Below are 18,120 nucleotides of genomic sequence, written 5' to 3'. Positions count from 1 at the left end.
CAGTTGGTGATAATTTGTTATAGCAGCCATGGAAATTAGCACAATGCCCAATAGTCAAGTTCAGAGAGTTGAGAAAGAAAACCCGCCAAACTTGTAAAGATGAAAATGTGCAGTAATTTCAACAAGCATCACGAGAAAAATCAAGAGAGACAAAAGTTTCTTACCTGTAACAGGTTAATAGAACCAAATCCCTATCATTTCTCTAAAAAATACTGAAATATGATAACAAATAATTTAATATAATTCAGCCTGTTAAATTCCAAGGGGGAAAGAGGTAATGGCATCCTAGTATACTGACAGAACAGGCAAGGAGTATCTAGTTATACTATTTTTGGGCAAACAACAGAGGAAACTGCCACCCTTTAAGTAAAAAAACAGAAACAAAATTTATGGAACTCATACAAAAATTCTGAAATAAAAAAGTACTCAAGAACATGATGTCACAGTCTAGAAGATTTGCCTTAGAAAACTAGGTGACAACTTACATATAAGAAAACTTTAAAAAACCTAATTTGTGAAATAGGAATGAAAAGAATCTAGAATATAAAAAGTATCAACAGAGGTTTAAAAAAAGATACTTGAGAGAAAAAATATCATTGCAATATTTTAAATGTCATGAAAAGTAATAATGAGGAATGAAGACTCCAGAGCAAACAATCTGCAAGGGGCAAAAATGAACAGGACAAAAACCATCGAGTATGCAAGTAAGCATAAAGAAACAAAAGCAAGTAGACTGGAGAAAAGATACACACAATGCAGATCCAACAGCTTAATTAGCACACTGTAAATAAGAAAACCAAATAATGGAGGAAAAATTACATTTCAAAGACAGAAGAAATAAATCATAAACTAAGGACTGAACTTGTTGATTGAATGGCATTTATCGAGTACTAGATACATCAAGCCAAAGAGGAAAAACCTCAGTACTTGAACAATTCCCAGGAAAGAAAAAAGAACAAGCACACCAACTCTTATTCCTGTAACTTAGCAATGTCTACAAATAATGGTTATTGAGATAAGCCAAGGCTAACAAAAAGAGGCATAAAATTATAAGATCAAATTATTATTTGCAGTTAATGACTACATGATGGCAAACTCAAAACCTGAAATGATAGGGAAAAAATACTCAGTAAGATTATCTGACTATAGAAAATCATATATGAAAATGATTAACAGTAATCACTTAAAAAGTTAAGAGAAAACAAATAAAAGTATATCAAATAAATAACAAGAAATAGAACCTTTTTAAGAAGAGGGCTTCAGAATAAAACACACTTCTTTTTCTTGGAGAGGAAGATTCAAAATTGTGAAGATGATTATCCTCCCTTTATTAATCTATAAATTCAATATAATCACAACTGGACTTTTTTGTTCCCAGACCTTGATTAAATCATTTCAAAATACATATGAATAAATGTGAATAGCCAAAACAATCTTAAAATCATGAGCATCTGCAATACCTGATACTTAAACTGTAATTTCAAAATTACAGTATTTAAGAGGCAATACTAATGCAGGAATAAACTGATGAGTGAAACAGAACTGAGAATATCTGGAAATTGCTTTAAAAGTAAGCTTTGCATTGAGTTTATACATTTCTCCAGTTTGCATTGAGTTTATATATTTCTACAATTATAGAATATTTAGAAACAATAATGAGAAAAATCCCCTATCAAATTCTGAGATGTGACCAAACCTTATTAAGAAAACTCACATTTAAGCCAGCAATAGTATGCTGAAAAATAGGAAAAACAGAACTGAGAATCCAGAAAGAGCTCTCTGGGAACAGAGATTCAATAATGGGTGTCCGAAAGCTGATCTTTTCCACTTCTGCCCTCCAGTGGTGGGTAGCTGAATCCCTACAACATCACACCTTAAAATAAATACCAAGAGATTAAAAGATTGAAGTCTGAAATATTAATAATAAAATGATACCAGTAGATGTAGGCAAATATTCCTGTAATCTTACAGTAGGAAAGGACTTTCTAAGGATGACAAGAAAAGACTGACTTCAAAGGAATAAGAAAATGTGACTCGAGAAAAAAACTTCTACACTATAAAATAAAGCTCATTAACCTGAAAAGCAAATGTATTTTAAGTATCCGCGATATATACATAAAAGTTAATATTACTACAATATACAAACAGCAATTTTAGAAGACAATAAAAATGAACACTTAAAGGAAAAGAAATGGGCAATGAATGTGAACAGGCAATTAAATAAACAAAAGAATATAAATGGCTAATAAATATATGGCGCAATGATCAATCCTGCTAGCTATTAAACACAAATTTTTTATACATTACCTTATCAAAGATTAAAAAATTGTAACACCCAATATTGGCAAAGGAATAAAAAATATACCTCTCATAAGTAGGAGAGTAAACTAGTATCTTTCTGAAGGGTATGTAGGATATACATTGATGTTAAACGTTGACTTCTGCTATGATTTGAATGTCACCTCCAAAACTCATGTTGAAATTGAATTGCCATTGTGACAGTAATAATCAGTAAGTCCATAAAAAAGTAACTGGGTGATGAAGGCTCTGCCCTCAAACGCCCTTATCTTAGGAGTGAGTTCCTGGTAAAATGAAGTCTGGCCCCATTTTGCCCTTGTTTGCTCTTGTGCTCTCTTGCATTCCACCACAGGATGATAGAGCAAAAAGGCCCTCACCAGATGCAGCCCCTCAATCTTAGACTTATACCAGCCTCCAGAACTGAGAGCTATATAAACTTCTATTATTAATAAATTACCCAGTCTGTGATCTTCTGCGATAGCAACACAAAAATGGACTAAGACAACTAACTTCCAACCAAATGGATCTGTATATTCACTTTCGAAATGTACTTCTGTTCCAAACATTTTAATATATGTTAAATATATATTAACTATACAAACAAAATACTAAACAAGACCAAGCCACTGAACTCTTTAAATACAAAGCAGTTTATGAAGCTACAACTGTGAGCCTTCTGGGCTCAAGCAACAGAGATGGCCAAAAGTCCACATCCTGTAGGGATAGTAACAGGCACTAAAAAGGTACCCATGCATGGCTGGGATAGAAGAACCTCAGGCTCACTGCTTGAAACCAATACCTAAGGTGGAGAGGCTCTTCCAACCTATGAAAGGAGCCAGAAAAAGCTACTACTAACCACTGCATGGGGCTATGGTTTAGATGAAACTATGTGTCCAGTGAGAAGAAATATAGATCTTAGTTTGTGTCTTATTCTTGGAAAGAGAAGCCTCATCCTGATGTTACCAAGAATCAAGGGAATCAAGCCTCCAATATAAAGATGTGGTTTTAGATGGAGATGTAGGTGCATGTAAAAACACTGGATAAGAAGAGTGAAAAAGAAAACAAAACAAAGAACTTTCCAGTCAACAGGAGACTGCAAAAGCAAACTCAAAACACACGAAGAAAACTAAACTAAGATGAACAGCCAATAAAATCAACAACTGTAATTCATTCTAGAAGAAAAAATGACAATCTGAAAATAATTTCAAATGTTAAAAGGAAGCCACAATAGCCACTAAGGGGAGAAAAATTAAAAACAGGCAGAAATCAAACCAGAATAGGTGGCTACTAGAGAGACAGCCTGAATATTTTTTAAAAATTCACTGAGAAATAAAAACTGAAGCCACATAAACTCTAGCTGGACAAAGTCAAAGTGTGAATTAGTAAATTAGAAAATGATACTGAGGATCCACCTAGAACATAATACAGAAACTAAGAAGGAATATTGGAAAACAAATATTCAAAGATATGAAGGCTAACGAATTTTCTAGAAACAAAGAAAGGTATGAGTCTTCCCATCAACAATATATTTCAAAGAGGAGCTATAGATAAAACAACAGTTAAGCATAATTTAGAAATGTGTTTGGAATATCAAGTATGTGGCAAAACAAACATTAACATGTCACACTTATAATATGCAAGGCTCTGTTCTAAGTGCTTTAAAACTCAATCCTCATTACAACCCTATGACACAGATACAATTTTATCTCCATTTTGAACTTGCCCAAGGTCACACAGTAAGTAGTGGTGAAAAAATAAAGAAATGCAATCTTTTAAAAAACTACCAGAAAAAAAAAATTACATACAGAAGCATAACAATTAGGCACAGACCAGACTTCTCAGAGATTCAAGTTTGCCAAGTTTCACAAGACAAATAAACAACATACTGAGGGTGCTGATGGGAGGAACCCTATCAACCAAGAATTCTCTATCCAGCTGAAAAACAAAGTAATGCATAAAACATACTTTCACACAAAAACTAAGGACATTTACAAGCCAGCCTCTTACTAAAAGGATTATTAAAGGAAGTACTTCAGCAAGAAAAGTGGACTCAGAGAACATGCAAGGAACAATAACTATAGAAACTGGTAAAATACTGGCTAATTAAACAATTTATTGAGTACAAAAAGGAAAATGAAACTCTTATGCTAAAAAAAAAAGTGGAAATTAAATTGTAAGCAATTATACAGAGGATGGAGAAATGTTCAGTTTAATCAAATATTAGCTCATAAAAAAAATCACCAAATACAGAAACAAACTGCCATAAGTACAACTTCCTAAGGACTTCTGATATTGGAATTAGCAAATATAAGATATTATATCTATGGACAAAATGCCCGACAAGGTATTTTTTGAAAAATAAGAAACTATGAAAAAATTATCATGCAGACCGAGAAAGAAATATTACTTTCAGAAATAAAAACAATTGGGTGGGAGAGGGTGAGGGTTGAAAAAGTACCTATTAGGTACAACCTTCACTATTTGGGTGATGGGTACACTAGAAGCCCAACCTCCACCATTATACATGCAATATCCATGTAACAAGCATATGCACACTTCTGAATCTAAAAAAATAAAATTTTAAATGTTGATATTAAAAACTCAAAGGGTGAGTTACATAGATTAGATACAAATGAAGTAAACTAGGCAACTGAGTTGAAGAAATAAAATAATAAAGTTGTCATTTGGGAAGTGCTCAATAAAAAAGTAAATACATAAAAGTATGTTCACTTCAGAAAACCTACAAAGGCCAAGGGAAAGGGGAAGATAAAAAAGAAAATCAAATTCTCCAACAACACATAAATGGTCCATAAAAGTAGGCTCTAAGTAAGACCTGCACAGCTATTATAGACTGCCAATTCCGAAGCATCCTCCGGAACTTTTTTATTTATATTTATATTTACTTTATATATTCTCTATGAGAATGGAGTCATTATGCTCTCGAGATCCACCAAAGCTTCAATACACGACTGAAAGTAGCAGTGGCTGGATCCCTCATGACACTACACCTGCAGACACCCGCCATCGGACTCGGGTTTCTAAACTGAACATTCTCATTCAAAGCTCAGCATATATACCAAACTCAATCCAAAAGAGAAATACCCCAACCAGAGCTCAAACAATGAGGAGAGCTCACAACAAGGACCGCCCCAACCCCAACAACACATCAACAGCAACAACCCGGCTAAAGTCATATTCATCTCCTGATAACCTTTTACTCCGGTTCATACAGAAACTCTCTCCTGACACAATTAGTGATATTCCATCGTCATAAAATCCGTATAACCATAACAAAAACATCCCGCCCATTCTCGGCCTCCCAAAGTGCTGGGATTACAGGCTTGAGCCACCGCGCCCGGCCATAGCAATCTTTAAATCCCCACATCTTGAAAGATAGAAGGGTTTTGTTTTGTTTGTTTGAGGCAGAGTGTTGCTCTGTCACCCAGGTTATAGTGCAGTGGCACATCACAACTCACAATTATAGCCTGGAGCTCCTGGGCTCAGGTGATCCTCTCACCGTAGCCTCCCAAGTAGCTGGGAGTATAGGTGTGCCACTACGTCCAGCTAATTTTAAAATATTTTTTTGTAGAGACAAGGTATCACTATGTTGCCCTGGCTGGTCTCAAACTCCTGGGCTTGAGCAATCCTCCCGCCTCGGATTCCCAAAATGCTGGGATTACAGGCTTGGGCCACCATGCCTGGCCAAAAGTTTTCTATTAGTTTGCGGTTCTAGAAAGTCCCTCCAATTTCCCTCAGCACTAAAAATATTTTCACAGACTTCTATGTTTAAATACTCCTCTAATAATACTCAGTCCTGTAGATTAGCCAGTTAAATCAACAAATACTCTTGTTTCTCCTATAATACAGATCATCTATAAAACAGGAAGATTTACATAGAGGAAACCTTTTATAAAGAAACAAAAACAAATTATATATCCACATTTTGTAAACTTGGTTTCTGCTACTATAAACATTCAGATAACACATTTTATCTATTAAATAATGAATATCAATTACTCTGAAGAAAATATAACCTATCTTTGTCACCTGTTCCTTAAAAAATTAAGTATAAGATATTGTAGGCAGTATTTCTGATAAGAAACTGAATATAGAATTTAAAATATATCATCATCCTAGTAGTCAAATAGAGGTACCAACAGTCTAACAACGTGTATTCCCCTCCCACTAAATTTCCAGTCTGCTTATTAAAGGACTTAATTGACTTTACACCTGTATGTGATTTATCACTCTTCTTGGGACACTTTAACTGAATGCCCCTAAAATCTCAGTAACAATCCTGATCTAATCAGAAAGCATTTGACCTATAAAATCAAGGTATGACTTTCTTTGGAAGCTGCGATTTCTCATTGAGTTCCATTTTCTGGCTAAAAAGTGAACAACGCAGCCCACTGAATCTGACAGCACCTAAAATAGGATTCTTCCCCTCCTACTTGGACCCGAGGGGGATGGTGCCATTTAATCCTCTGGAAGATTTATCTGAAAAATAATCCCAAGGTGATATGGGTATCCTACTCTGTACTGGTTCCAATCTGAAGATGTTAGAACAAACCAAAGAGAACACATCATTATCGTTCAGCTTCAAAATTCCTACACAAGGTTCTAGAAAGAAAGTATCCTAAGGGTACTAAAGCGCATCAGAAAAGGATGCTATCCTTTGTGCTTCACTGACACATGCCTAAAATTCAAAATTCAGTACTAAAAGTTTTAAATATTTTACCCATGTTTTACAACATCTTTGTCTTTTATTCCTTCCCCCTAGGTTTTATTCTCTCTTAAAACAGCCTCCAAGTTTTATTCTGATGCCCACAAACTCAGTATCCTTGAATTTTTAATGTCCCTTTTTAATCCTGCTCTTATCACTTTGCCCCTCCTCAGCCTGAGCAATCTCTTCTTCTGTATCTCCTTTCTTGCTTTTAATTCTTCCTCATTCTTGGACTTAGTAGGGGATTAAGAAGGTAGACTCTAGGCAAGCCAGATGCAAAGGTAAACATATCTCAGTAAACTCATGCAAGTCTGAGTTTAAGACTTAACTGGTATTTACGGGAAACTGAGAGGCTGCTGAACAATTCACAGTGAAAAGCACCACTAGGAGTAAGGGCTAATGGTACACATTCTTTTGAGTTATACTAGTCAGGAGTCTGGTTCTTGGTTTAAATTGGGATGCAGTCTCTCAATTACTTAATACTTTTTCCCAGTCAGACAAGAATTGTTATTTAAGTTGTAAAAGAAGGCTAACTTAATCATAGCTATCTCATGAGGCATACAACACACATGTAAGTGAAAAATCACTAATAAAGTTACCTGTATTCCATTTATATAAAATATCTAAACTAGACAAATCTATAGACAGAAAATAGATTAATGGCTGATAAAGGCTGAGAGACTGGTGAATGGGGGGTGACTGCTAATGAGTACAGGGTATCTTTTGGAGGTGATGAAAACGTTCTAAAATTAAATTGTGTTAATGGTTGCGTAAGTCTGAATATACTAAAGACTACTGAACTGTAAACTTTAAATGGATGAATGTTATGCTATGTGAAGTATAAAGCAATTTTAAAAGATTACTATGATTGTATGGTTTTTTATTCAATATTTTACATAAAAAGGTTAAAAAACATAACTATGGATTATACATAGCAGCATAAAAAATACTCATGCTGTAGTAAATTTTTTTTCAAAGGTTAAAAAAGTTATCTGAAAATTTCTCAGCTGACAAATATTTCACCTTATAGCCTTGAATATTTACTTCACTTTTTCGGTTAAATATTTACTTACCCTCCTCCAACAATAAACTTCACCCAAATGAATTCTAATGCAAATGAACTGTAACTTGAGTTCAATGTGCCCCAAATTAAGACAATACAAAATTTCAAAAAGCAAACCAAAATCAACCAACTGAACCAACTAAAGTAAACCGGGTAAAGCTCTTCTATGCTAAAGACCATTTTTTTTTACCCCAAAATTATTCAAAAAATAATTAGTCTTTGCTAAATCAGTTAAAATATAAAAGTACTCAAACCATACTCTGCACAGATACTGGCAGCAGTTTCAATCTCACAAAGTGCAAGTGAACACACCTTGTCACTTCTGATGTTCTTCATAGGTTTCCTGATTTTTTATCTAACGTATCAACATCTTCTAGTTGTGCTGTGATCTGAAGTACATAATCCATAAGCAGTCTTCTTAAATTTCTATAAAGGCATGTATTACACAAGTTTTTAAAAGTAAACTTTGTAAGTATATAGTTGCTAGAAAAATATCTAAGCTAAATTTAGTTGGAGGGCTCTAGTGACTATAAAATTAGATACTGACCTATTTTCACTACAATTATAGTACAAGCAAAATACTAAAAAGACTTACACGGCATAGAACTATTTAGTTTTTAAAGTTTTTAAGAATGCTTTAGCATTTACAATCTCAATTTGCCTCATCTGTTAACTAATTCAGATTTATCAGTTTCGGATAACTTGTCTTACTAGTTACGGATAACTTGTCTTACTAGTTTTGGATAACTTGTCTTATTCAAGTTATCCAAAACTGAAGAGGATTCAATTCCTAGTTTGCTACTTTTAAATCCCTGCATAGTTGAGGATTTGGACTCAGACTAACCCAGAAAACAATAACTGACTTCCTGATCCAATCTAACCTTTTTTCTCTCGCTTAAAACTAATAAACAAAACCCCTCACATAGAGCATTTACAAATGTTTGCTGGTAACCTTATATACTTAAGTTGAAAGAAAGGAAAAATATAACTTGTTAAACATTTAAGATGGTAAAACGTTCATTTATATACAAATACATGGGGATTCTAAATATTTTACATATATGAAATGTCCCTGCTGAAAAAAATGACCAAAAGCATTTGCCTCTAACAGACTTCTGTTGATATAATCTAACATTTTTCAAAATAGAGTCACTCACTGAGTTCATGAATTGTGACATGAGATGCTTTTTGTGTAGGGAGACAGATGCTGAGGAAAGTAAGAAAAAAACCTTTTCAAATGAAAGTTCTATTTAATAGCTTAAAAAATGTGTAACCACCTACCTCCTATACTTGAATAGCCACACCCCAAATCACATGGCCCAAAATGAACTTCTCAACTCCCGCCACTTCTTAGTTTCACGTCTCAGGAAACAGATCTATCCTTAGTCATAAGCTCAAAGAATCCTCTATTTCCCTTATCACAGCACTTACCTGTGAATTATCTCTCACTTTAGATTTTAAGATCCAGGAGGAGGAAAGAGATCATGTCTTTTTTGTTCATATTTACCACACGACACTTGACGAATACATGAGACAAATGAATAACAGCCATTATACCCTGGCTTCTCCCTTGTCAACACTGATTATCGTCTATCCAGGAAAAGGTATTTTCAGAGAAGCTGGCCTAACAAACTGTATCCTACCATTTTCCATCTATAGAACACATGGTTGTCTTTTATCCCTACAAAATATCATAATGGATTTCTAAAAGAAAATATTGGACCCTAAAAGAAATCCATGGCTTAATCAAAACTTGATTTTCAGACTACTGCTCATCAATGACTTTAAAAGTTTATCAACGACTTTAAAAGTTTATCAACATCATTAGAGACACACTCCCATTATTGAAAAATGCCACATAACGAAGGGAACAAAAGATAAAAAACGTAGTTATGACACATTTTCTTTCCCTGAGCTATTTATTTATTCATCTGCTCATTCATTCAACATTCATGGATGGATTTTTTCTAAAGTTTTCTCTACACAAGAAGCCAAGTATAAAGTAATTCAGACACAAATTTCTCAGAGCTGGGAAATCCATTTTCAATGTATTCTAGCCAAAAATATCTCTAACTTAATCTTGGAGTTTTACTACATAAAACAAGTAATACTATTTACACTTACAGAGCTACTTATTTTACTGACTGTAGCAAACCAAAAAAGATCACACTAGATGGCTGACTAGCTGAAACACCTGCTTACTGTATCAAGAAGCATTTATGCAGAAAGAGAAAATGAAGATGGCAGATATGGACTAACAGGGTAAGCTGTGGGTTGGTCACAAAACAAAAGCTGCCACTTCTAAGATTGGCCCTTTGGCATCCAAAAGGGCCTTACAGGCTCTCAGAAAGGATAATACCCTACTGCTTTACAAAAAATGAAAATTTTATTTACTATCTACTTAACATTCTGAGGCATGATGGTATACTGCAAAGATGTTTTTCTACAGCCTGGTAAGTTACGAGATTCTGTTTGGAAAACGAAAACAAAAAAATATATAGCCATACCTTATCTTTTAACATTCACATTTTCATTTCTGAATTTTGGTAATAAAGGTAAGCACACTTCATCTTTATACACACAGTACCACATTTGATGTTATCCTACCAGTCACGCTAAAGAAAAAGGTAGTACTAAGAATCCAAGACATTCAAAGTTGGTAATGAATTATATTCTTATTCTTTGAAACAGTACAATACACAATTATTAAATAACATATTCTTTAAAATAATTAAGCCACCTAAAGTATAATTAAAAAAAGAATGCTTACTTACATCCCTGCCTGAGGTGGTCATATCATAGATGAATACAAAACACCAGCCTAAATTTAAAGTGAATTATACATGACCCATGCTTTCTCATAGTCTGTTATATTTCCAGCTCACATTCAATTTTCTGTCATGTGTTCATCAGAAAATGAACAGGGAGACTACAAAAATTTAACAGTCATATATTGATAATCTCTTTAAAATGAATGAAACAAGACCTGTTTTTAAGAAATTTATTTTCAATAAACACTGAAGTTTCCATTTATAGTATAATCTCTATTGTAAACTCAGGTAGCTTGTGTTTAAGACTATCTTAGACTCGCTATTTCATTTGAATAAAGGATCAGTGAAATAATTTATATTAGTGGGTTACAAAGTAGTAAACATGAATAAATTTTAAGTCGTAAGAAAAAAGTGTGTATGGCTCGTAGAACTAATTGTATTACAGCCATATCACATACTTTTTTAATATTAAAAAATGTAATAGCTCTTCTTGGGGAAAATTTTTAAAGGGAGCTAACATATGATAATATACTTTTCAAACTTAGTGTACAATGCCACCTCAAATCCCAACTGAATCACAAGATTCACTCTCTGGGTACAATGGAACAATAGTCATATCCTTCATGTACAAAGATTTTCTGACCCATCCCAATGGCCAAGAAACTTACTTTCAGCAGTAGCAATGAAACTGCATGGATCAACCAATTATTTTTTAAAAGTCCAAGGACATGTATTAGGCTTCTGTTACTAGCTCTGAAACTCTTGGCAAATAACTGCTCTGTTTCAATTTCCTCATCTGCTAAGATATAGGTAGTAACAGCATCTAGCTCATAGGGCTGCTGTGAAGATTTAATGAGATAATAATTGAAAATTTATTATAAAAGTCCTTGGCACATAAGTGCTCAATAATGACAGTTATCATTGTTAGTTGCCAATGTCAAGGTTAGGAAAACATAAAAGGCACACAAAGAATCAAGAGGTCTCATTAGCATTGTTCTCCAACAAATGGATCTAAGCAGGCACTGACTGAGTATATGAAATTATCCATTTAAAAAGCCAATAAATTTTACTATGTATTTTCTTTATTTTTTCTTTTTTTGAGATGGTGTCTTGCTCTGTTGCCAGGCTAGAATGCAGTGATGCGATCTCGGCTCACTGCAACCTGTGCCTCCCGGGTTCAAGCAATTCCCCTGCCTCAGCCTCCTGGGTAGCTAGGACTACAGGCGCATGGCCACCATGCCCGCGCCACCACGCCAGGATGGTCTCGATTTCCTGACCTTGTGATTCGCCTGCCTTGGCCTCGCAAAGTGCTGGGATTACAGGCGTGAGCCACCACACCCGGCTTGTATTTTCCAAACAGTGAAAATAGTCTAGCATTTTGATAAGCTTGAAAGTCTAGCTTAGAGGTTTATTTGAACACAGAGTATGCATATTATTAGATACTTGTTGGGTTCAAATTAGGTCAGCTGATAGTTATCTCTCTTTAACACATCATCTAATTCCTGTGATTCCAAAATTCCTCTCTGGTTAAAAGGACACAAAGTTCATGATAATATTTGCAAATGTAAAATACTCTGAAAAGAGATATGTGATTATAAATGTCCTGTTAACCCTCAAAGCCAAAATGCAGGAAGTTAAAATGATGCCTGCAGGTCCAGAATCAGTCACCCTACTCTTCTACATCAATATAAGAACACTGCCACACTTCAGATTCGTATTATCTTCACACTTAAATATCCAGGTTCGGAAAAAATAACATACAGGAAGCGAGTCAGAAACGTCTGCTACAATAAAGCTTGTAACTACTGCTACTACCTCCTCCTACAACAATCACTTCCACTCCAGGTAGATTTTGCTTAATATTTACCAAATATATGAATGTCTACTATCCATAAAGCACTGTGATAGCCGCTAGCCTTTGGGTAAAGTAAAAATTTATTTTTCCCTTTAGAATTAACTAAATGCAATTATAATTTAAACACAAATACCTAAAGGTAAAACATATGACAGAAATAATACGCAGACATTGCTTTAAGTACAGAGAAAGGAGAGATTAAACACTCTGGGGGTCAGAGACGACTTTGTGGAAGAAGAAATACTAGAAATGAGCTTTGCTTAAAGAGAAAATCATAGCTGGAGAAAGAAAGAAAAGAATTCCAGACTGCACATTAGTAACAACAAAGATCCATGGAGAGAAAAGAGTGTGTTCCAGAGATAGCAAGTGTATTAGTTTGGTTAAAACAGATTAGTCTTGAGGTCCAATCATGGAAAGTGTCAAAAGCCAAACCAAAAATTCTGAACTTTATTCCAGAGGTAAAAGGGAGTCACCGAAGTATACTGAGAGAAACAATATAATGAAAAACCATATTTTAGAAAGAATGTTGATGGTTAATAGAATGGGGGAGGAGATGCAGTACAAGATGGTAGCAGGAAAGAGACCAGCTAGAATGCTAATATCTTGGTTTGGGTCTGCAGTAGTAAGACCTGCAGTATTCCAAGACAATTTTTCAAACTTAACCTAGGACTCACATATAAAGCCTTAATGTCTTTTATAAAGACTCCATTTTTAAAAAATGGTAATAACTGAGTTAATCAGAATGATTTAGTTTCCTTACTCTCTTGCATCCTTTCCTGTAGCAATGATATCTTCCTGCTCATTTCTCACCATAAACTGTAACTCCTCTTCAAGATACCAACCCTTGTCCTTCCTTACTGACTGATCATTCGAGCCTGAACATTCACCTTTGCTTTATTACTGTTACTCTTTATCCGCAATTTAACCATCTATTCCCACCTAATCATTAACTCCAAACCCTTGACGTCCTGCCAGTTTTGCAGAGCCAAATAAAGCTACTCATACTCAACTTTCTCTTTCTTCTATTACCTCTTAACTTTTAGTCTATTCAAATGCAAGTGCTCTAAATTCCCAGAGTTTACAATGTCTTCTAAATTTTCTACTCAATCTCTAGTTTGGCTTCCAGGCTCACTGCAAAAGCTATACTGAAAGACAACCCTCTCATACTAAGCAAGTCTCTATACTCCTAAGTATCTCAAGATTTCATATACTCAATAATAACAGCTACCATTTATTTGGCACTTTCTTCATAGTAGAAAATATCTCAAGTGATTTATATAATTATTTTTTAAATCTTTAAGATAACCTTACGACAAAAGTATTTCCATTTGACATAAAAAACAAACAAAAACAGGTTTAAAGAAATCAAGTAGCTTACCCAGGAACACCTGGCTAGGAAGCAGGAGAACAGGGACTCAATCTCTGTCCTAACTTTCAAAGGTTAGTTTTATCACCATGTCCACCATGGGGCCCTTCAATGTGGCTCTACTGATTACATCTGTTCAGAAACATTTCCCTAGATCCTTCATTAAGGATAACAACCACTGGAGAATTAACATGGGTTCCATTCCTTAATCTAAACAATGGTAGTTGAGGACATAAAATGTTTAGCTTTGTTAACTTCTGAAACTTTGGGAATGAGAAAATGAACTTAATTTCTTAAATCTTTTCCGAATGTTTTAGAAGAAAACATTAAAGTCTTGCACTGGAAGACTTTACATAAACTTACATGGACTTGCTTAACTCTAGGAATCTATGAATCGTAAGTGTTAATGTTTAGCTTTTGAAATTTTGGTTCCTGGTAATAAGGAGGTTCATCTAATTATGAAAAATCCACTCAGTAATATCTTGAAAAATACTTTTATATCTACCCAGATCTGATCCTGGCATGTTATTTAGGGTCTCTGACCCTGTATTTCCTTATTTATAAAATGAAGATAACATCATATATTTTAGAGGGTTACGGCAAAAAAATTAAAGCCTAACACAAATAAATGACCAAGAAAGTATGGCTTTCATTACTTTCTTCTGTATCTAAAAGTAGTTTAGCCTCAAAAGATTTTAATTTTAAATCTTATCAGCCACAAACACTAATCGCGTTTAATCCAGATCTTAAATATGGATACTACATACACTTGGTCAATGGATTCCAAATGAACAAATTAAGAATTATAAAAACTAAAGATCCCTCTTTTATCACACATTTACTCAAGGAAAGCTTAAAACATCTCTAATATTATAAAAACAGTATCAGAGTCTAGTTTATTGATACACATTAAAAGCCTGTACCTTTCCTCAGTTTCTTAAAAAATTATAAAGTCTATTACATTTCAGACAAAGGTATACAGAAACTTGCCTCTCTCAATTGTTTACTTTCTCTAGCTCTGACCTGCCACAGCAAAAGAAAAGCCAGGTTACGAGATTATCTAGGTAGTACATGGATAGCTAGGACATTCAAAGGTCAAAATCATCAAAGAATATATTCTGGAGACTCAGAATGAAGTATAAAATTGTTATGTAATATGGAGAACATAAGACATTAGAAAGAGTGAAGAGTAAAGAATATAATCTTTTGATTTTGATATAGGTTAACCCAAGTTTATTTCATATATGAATGGCTAATAATCCCGGGTCAGTTAATTTATGTATCTTGGCTAATAGCAAAATAATAAACACAACTTAATTTTAAAATTTGTTATTTGAGATGGAAGACAGGACACATTGTGACATAAAATTACTACCCAACATAGAAAACGACACAACTCTTACCCAGTTGCCTCACCATACCTTCTCCCCTTCTCCAAGGTTTATATATTTCACAGGGCCATGCCTTATTTTATCTTCTTGCTTAACTCTTACAAAACCCTGCCAGGGTCAATTTTCTTACATGGCCGTCTCTTTCTCCTGATTTAAGGATGGAAAGTATTCAAGAGTATAGTGACTCAGAGTCAGGTGCCCAGGCAAGAGTTAGATAACCATTTGAGAGGATCATCAAAATACCACCTTGTTACATTATTTCTACATGACCATAGATTTACATCTTAAAAAATTAATCCAGTTCTCATGGGCATTTCAGAGATAACAAGTTCCTTGTGGATATATGCCACTCTTTGATTAAAAATCACAAATAAGCACACACACACAGTTAAAGCAAAATCAGCTGTACATTCTACTAGCTATTAGAGTAAACAAATGGCCTAGGTATAATCTGAACAAACTCAAAGACTATAGGTATTTAGTAACTGCTTAGCAATATTTACCACATGACAAAATGATGTTGCCACAGAGTTCTTTCAAAAACAAATGAGGTATTACAGAATTTTCAAAGGTTTAACAAGATAAGACTCAGCTTGAAGTGACAGAAAAAACCTTCATAATGTGTTTTTATAATGTCCTCCACATCAGACTACCAAGGGTCCTGTGCTTGTTCAAACCTGTAGTCTCAACCACCCTTTGTCTCCCATGAAATCTCCATCCTCCTCCCTCTCAAGAGTTTCTCTACACATCCCAATCCCAAAAGAAAAATCAAGAATAGCTTACAAGAATACAAGAACAGCTTTTCTAAAGAACCATCACCAACTTAGAATTTGTTAAATAAAACAGAACCGAGAAAGAAATCCAGCCTTAGAACACTGAAACATCTAAGTGCCTGACACATAACAGGTATTTATTTGGCAAAGGTATGTTGACTAGTCACACAATATTGATAAGAAAATTTAAAAATGTAATAACTGGACAGTACATGTGATAATCTAATCTGCCCAACTGGCTTTACTGATTTGGAAGCTGAAACTCAAAAGGTTAAAGGACTTGTCCATGGACACAGATATTTTGGAGCATAGCCATGACTAAACAATCCTTGTCTCCTACTGCACTGTTCCCTTCAACAGGTCATATACCTCAGTCCTTCATGTAAAAATATACAATATGTACACAAAATACATAAAAGATACAAACAAAATAAAAGGAATTGGATGACTATTATTTCTCAAATATAATCGAGGTAGCTAACTTCAAATATTATCAGTCTTAATATACCTTTCCCATAATGTAATTACTTCACTGATCTAAAAATGTTTTATGATATCAAATTAAAATGTCTTAAGCAACTGCCATGTGGTGCAGGAAGTTCATTATAGTTTCAATAATGTGGTACTGCTGTAAACTTCCAGGTTAAAAGTAATCATCCTTACATGACTGAAAGTTTAATCAGATACATGTAAGTTACACATAACAAGAACAAAACTGTAACACTTGGAAATGTTACTTTGTGCTTCAAATTATTTATTGGAAAAGAAAGCATTAAGTCAATAAAAGTAACATCTAAGAACAGAAAATCTCCTTATTTCAATTTTCTCATTTGTAAAATAAGGAGTTACAGAAATACAATCTTTGGAAAAGGCCCAATATGTAGCAAGATAAAAGTATAAAAGTGAAGTATTCAAAGAGAGTTGGGGACCAAGCTCTGCTAAATTCCTGAGTGCTCTGGAACCCTAAGTCTCAGCAGAGTGGTGTTTCAATAAATCCCTCCACTTTTCGGAGGGAAACACACTTAGTAAAGTGGTTGTGTTTAAAACCCCAACGTGCAAGTTTGAAAGACTGTTTTACCCAACAATGTCTAAAAATTTCTAATTTCTCTCAATAATGTCAAAATCATTTCCTTTGAGAAAATGATACCTATCTCTCACACTCTTCCAACCACTTCTTGAAACACATTCACCTCATTATTCCAATTAGCAGGAAACTCGGGGTGAGGCGGGGGTAGCACACAGATCCCATGGCTTGGACAACTGAAGCATGACCTTTGTGGATTTGTAAGTACCATGTGGTGTTTGAGGAGAGAGAGGAAAAATACCTCCGGTGATGAACTTTTCAAAACGTATCTAAAACTGCAGTTGGTAGAAAGCTCTCCACAGCCAGCTGTCTTTCAAGAAAAGGATCCAAGTTTAATTAAAATCTACAAGCAGAACAGAACCATACCTCAACCAAGCTCTAACATCAAGAAGTTTTACCCAATTTACGTAGTTAAAAGGATGAGAAATCCGAATTTGCTTCAATGGATTTGTTCGATGCCTTAATAATGAATGAACTGGAGGCATCACTCACTGACTTGAGTTCTGAAGGAGCTTCTCAGCCCTGCCCCCTGTAAACCCTTAAGCAATTTCTACAGAATTAGGTTTTTCGAGGCTAAGCCCGATTCAAAAGAAATCTCCCCGCCTCCCTCCCAGGGGCCAAAGCCCAGGACAGAAGGGGCGGCGCGCCCGGGAGGGTAGGGGCGGGAAGACGCCCCCTCCCCGCTCGGGAAAAGTTCCGCAGGCCGCTCTCCGGCCAGGCCGGCCCGCGGCCCTCGCCCGCTTCGCCGCCACCAACACCCCTCCCGGCCGCGGACGGCCAGGGGTCGCGCCCCTCC

At 35.0% G+C, this 18,120-nt stretch overlaps 1 protein-coding gene across 5 annotated transcripts in view; it reads right to left on the bottom strand.

Moving 5' to 3' along the window:
- PPM1A (protein phosphatase, Mg2+/Mn2+ dependent 1A) overlaps nt 1-18,120 on the bottom strand; it is a 52,908-nt gene that overhangs the window by 30,979 nt on the left and 3,809 nt on the right. For 2 of the 5 annotated variants that reach the window (XM_017859430.1, XM_017859431.1), the window contains exon 1: nt 8,397-8,510. The exons of 1 other annotated variant lie outside the window; for it this stretch is intronic. The gene's annotated coding sequence lies outside the window, so the exon portion shown is untranslated. Of the gene's footprint in view, nt 1-8,396; nt 8,511-17,565; nt 17,626-17,690; nt 17,716-18,120 lie in introns of those variants that run through there. 2 more of the 5 variants (XM_017859432.1, XM_017859433.1) reach the window with 2 other exon arrangements.

This window comes from Rhinopithecus bieti, unplaced genomic scaffold (assembly GCF_001698545.2).
Source record: "Rhinopithecus bieti isolate Rb0 unplaced genomic scaffold, ASM169854v2 scaffold_50364, whole genome shotgun sequence".
NCBI classification, from domain to species: Eukaryota; Metazoa; Chordata; class Mammalia; order Primates; family Cercopithecidae; genus Rhinopithecus; species Rhinopithecus bieti.
This window is presented reverse-complemented; position numbering and strand designations above follow the sequence as displayed.